This window comes from Trachymyrmex cornetzi, unplaced genomic scaffold (assembly GCF_001594075.2).
Source record: "Trachymyrmex cornetzi isolate Tcor2-1 unplaced genomic scaffold, Tcor1.1 scaffold2232, whole genome shotgun sequence".
In the NCBI taxonomy this organism is placed as follows: Eukaryota; Metazoa; Arthropoda; class Insecta; order Hymenoptera; family Formicidae; genus Trachymyrmex; species Trachymyrmex cornetzi.
In genome coordinates this window covers 17,474-22,200 of record NW_017296884.1, presented here as the reverse complement: position 1 = coordinate 22,200, position 4,727 = coordinate 17,474, and the positions used below count along the sequence as shown (strand labels likewise).

Below are 4,727 nucleotides of genomic sequence, written 5' to 3'. Positions count from 1 at the left end.
AGATATTTAAATTTTTTAATTGGAAATTAAATGTAATAAAATAATTATACTATATAAATTAGGCTAGATTTAAAATAACTTAAAATTTTGAGTTTAAAAGTAGTTAATAAAAATATATTATATATTAAAAAATGGAAATAAAAGTAAAAATTAAGTAGGTAAATAGGATGAGATAGAATAATAATTTAAAATCTTCATCAGTAAATAGAAATAAATAAGAATAGTCAGACTACATCTACAAAATGTCAATATCAGGTTGCTGCCTCAAATCCAAAATGATGTGGTGAAAAATGTATTTTAAATAGACGTATTAAACATACTAATAGGAATAGTGTTCCAATAATAACGTGGATTCCGTGAAATCCGGTAGCAATAAAATAACAAAGAAAGTTGATCCATAAATAGAATCTGCAATAGTGAAAGGGGTATTTATATATTCAAATAATTGAAGGGCTGAAAAGTAAATTCCTAAAAGAATAGTCAAAAAAAGCCTTTTTTTTCTTTCATTTATATTAGAATTAATTATAGAATGGTGAGATCAAGTAATAGTAAGACCAGAAGAAATTAAAATAATAGTGTTTAGTAATGGAATATCAAAGGGGTTAAATGGGATAATTCCTTTGGGTGGTCATAATTGACCAATTTCAATAGATGGGGATAAAGATGAGTGAAAGTATGCTCAAAAAAAAGAAATAAAAAAAAAAATTCTGAAATGATAAATAAGATTATTCCTATTTTTAGGCCTTGAAATACAGGTTTTGAATGGCAACCTTGAAAGGTTGCTTCTCGTGATACATCTCGCCATCATATATATATACAAATAAGGGTACTAGGGATAGATAAGTATAAAAAATTACATTGTCTATATAGATAATATCATTTTGGGATTTGACCAGATATATTGTGGAATCATCTGATAATAAAAATTAAGTTATTAAAAATTCTAAAAGAAATAATGATTGGCCAGGGGCTAGGTGAGACAAGATGAAATGGATGATTTTGATTTGTCATAGAATAATTTAAGTTTCTCTTCTGTAAAGAGTTGAAAGAATTGAAAATACATATGCTTGAATAAGGGATACTGCAATCTCTAAGGTAAGAAGTAATATTTGGGTAAAAATAAGAATTGATAAAGTAGAGAGGCTGTTAATATTTATTCCTGAGGAGCCGAGTAAGGTTAATAGAAGATGACCGGCAATTATGTTAGCTGTTAATCGAATCGCTAGAGTTAAGGGGCGAATTATAAGACTAATAGATTCAATAATAACCATGAAAGGTATAAGGATAGAGGGGGTACCAGAGGGGGTTAAATGGGCTAATAAGATACCTAGATGATTAAGAATTCTAAAAATTAATATTCTTATTCATAGTCTTAAAGACAAAGAAAAACAAAAATTTATATGACTTGAGGCTGTAAAAATGTACGGGAAAAGTCCTAAAAAATTATTGAAAAAAATTAAAAAAAAAAGACTTATTATAAAAGTAATAATATTTGAATAAGAATGATTAATTAAAGTTTTAAATTCATTAAATAAGTATATAATAATGAGATTTCAAAAGTAAATAACTCGAGATGGAAAAAATCAAAACTGAAGAGGGAGGAAAAAAAATAAAATTAATATTCTAAATCAATTTATAGAAAAATGTATAGATGTTATTGGATCAAAGGAGGAAAATTAATTTATTATCATGTTCAGTTTCAGGAATATTTAATTTGGCATTGATTTGAATTATATATATTTATTTTAATAGGAGTTATAAAAAAGAAAAAAAAGGAGTTTAAAAAAATTAATATAATTATTAATAAAAGTAATATTTGTATTCATATTAAAGGCATTATTTGAGGTATAAAAGAATATTATATTATAATATTTTTAAAATGACAATTTAATGTTTTATGATTTAACTAATTCTTTCATTAAAAATAGATTGGGTACTATTATAATTTGATTTAAAAAATCAATACTTATTTTCAGTTATTTAATGTAAAAATATGGAGGAAGTAGTAAGAGTAAGGATAGAAAGATAATAAGAATAGATTGGTTAATTATGAATAAAAAAGTAATAATAAAGATAAAGTAGAATGTTGGTGAAAGAGAGTAATTAAGTGAATATAAGAGTTATTTAAAGTAATAAATAATAAATAAATCTAGATTTATTTTAATGAGTTAGGAAGAAAATGATTTAAGTCATTTTTTAAAATTTGGAAGATTAGTTGATTCAATAGCAATAGGTATAAATCTATGATTTATACCACAGATTTCAGAGCATTGTCCAAAGAAAATTCCAGGGCGATTGATTAGAATTAAAGTTTGATTTAAACGACCTGGGGTTGAATCTATTTTAATTCCTAAGGAAGGGACAGTTCAAGCATGAATTACGTCTATAGAAGTAGTTAAGATACGGATAGGGAAATTAAATGGTAAGATGCAACGGTTGTTTACATCTAATAATCGAAATTCATTTAATAATAATTGGTTAGAGGGAATTATAAAAGAATCAAAATTAATATTTAAAAAGTCTGAATATTCATATCTTCAATATCATTGGTGTCCAATTGCTTTTATAGATAAGTTGTTATTAAAGATTTCGTCAGTTAAGTATAAGATTTTAATAGATGGGATAGCAATAAAAATTAAAATAAATATTGGTCTAATTGTTCAAATAATTTCGATTGTCTGATGTTCAAGAAGAAATCGGTTAATTAATTTATTGGAAATAGATGAGATTATGATAAAAAAAATAAGGATAGTAATAAAGGCTAGAATAATTATTGTAGAATCATGGAATATTACTATTATATCGTAAGTTGGAGAGTTAGAATTTTGAAGGGAAATTAATCGGGTATTAATTTTTAATAAAAGGTTAAGATCTTTATAATTGGAGTTTAAATCCAAGGCACTAATTCTGCCATATTAAAAGTTGAAAAGTTTAATGGAAATTGAAAATTTTTATATATGAATTATAATAAAGATATATTTAGAAAATTAAATAGATGGAATTTCTGAAAATCTATGGTTGAGGGGAGGAAATTTATTTAATCATTCTAAGGAGGAATTTAAAAAAAATATATTAATAATAAATCGTTTTTTTGAAAGTGCTTCTCAAATAATAAAAATAAGAGTAGAAAGACTTAGAATAGAAATTAAAGAGCCGATAGATGAAATAATATTTCATGATAGAAAAGAATCAGGATAATCTGAGTATCGGCGGGGTATTCCTCTTAGGCCTAGAAAATGTTGGGGGAAAAAGGTTAAGTTAACTCCAATAAATATAGAAATAAATTGAATGTTTAAGTAAAAGTTGTTTAAAGAGAAACCTGAAATTAATGGGAATCAGTGGATGAATCCTGCAATAATAGAAAATACTGCTCCTATAGATAGAACATAATGAAAATGAGCTACAACATAGTAGGTATCATGAAGAATGATATCAATAGAGGAATTAGATAATATAATTCCTGTAAATCCTCCAATAGAGAATAAAAAAATAAATCCTATAGATCATCAGAGAGTTGGGTTATAATTGATTTTTATTCCATGGAGAGTAGAAATTCATCTAAAAATTTTAATTCCTATGGGGATAGCAATAATTATAGTAGCAGAGGTGAAGTAAGCCCGAGTATCTACATCTAGACCAATTGTAAATATATGATGAGCTCAAACAATAAATCCAAGAAATCCAATAGTAATTATAGCATAAATTATTCCCAGGGATCCGAAAGTTTCTTTTTTTCCTCTTTCATTTATAATAATATGAGAGATTAGGCCAAATCCGGGGAGAATAAGAATATAAACTTCAGGATGACCAAAAAATCAAAATAAGTGTTGGTAAAGAATTGGGTCACCTCCTCCAGAGGGATCAAATAAGGATGTATTTAAATTTCGATCTGTTAGTAATATAGTAATAGCCCCAGCTAATACTGGGAGGGATAAAAGAAGAAGAATAGCAGTAATTAAAATAGATCAAACTAGAAGAGGAATTTTATCTATAGAAATTTTTTTTTGATGTATATTTAGGATAGTGGAAATGAAGTTAATAGCACCTAAAATGGATGATATTCCTGCAATGTGAAGAGAAAAAATAGTTAAATCTACGGATGGGCCTCTATGAAATATATTTGAAGTTAAAGGTGGATAAAGAGTTCAACCTGTGCCTGAAGAAATAAAATTTCTTATGATAAGAAGGGATAATGAGGGCGGTAGAAGTCAAAATCTTATGTTATTTATTCGCGGATAAGCTATATCAGGTGATCCTAGTATTAGAGGAACTAAGAAATTTCCAAATCCTCCAATTATAAATGGTATTACTATAAAAAAAATTATAATAAAGGCATGATTAGTAATTAAAGAATTATAAATTTGATCATTATTAATAAGATTGCATGATCTTAGTTCAAATCGAATAATTATCCTTATTGCAGAGCCAATTATTCCTGATCAAATTGCTAATAGAAAGTATAAGATTCCGATATCTTTATGGTTTGTTGAAAAAAGTCATTTATTCATAAAAAGATTATTGGATAAAAATTAAAAAAAAAATGTTATGTCTGATTAAAGTGATAAATTGTAAATTTATTTAAGAGAAGAAAAGTTTTCTAACATTAGTTTTTATTATTTATAAAGGTTATTGGGAAAATTATATATAAAATAATTAGAAAAGGGTGGTGAGAGATATATAATATAGGTATATATTATAATTTAAGAGAAAATATTAAATTGCAAATT

General features: G+C 25.6%; 2 pseudogenes; both read right to left on the bottom strand.

The window, feature by feature from the left end:
• Positions 1 to 197: 197 nt before the first annotated feature.
• LOC108760482 (cytochrome c oxidase subunit 3-like) lies at positions 198 to 1,011 on the bottom strand (annotated as a pseudogene).
• A 2,384-nt stretch (positions 1,012 to 3,395) lies between these two features.
• LOC108760481 (cytochrome c oxidase subunit 1-like) overlaps positions 3,396 to 4,727 on the bottom strand; it is a 6,058-nt pseudogene continuing 4,726 nt past the window's right edge.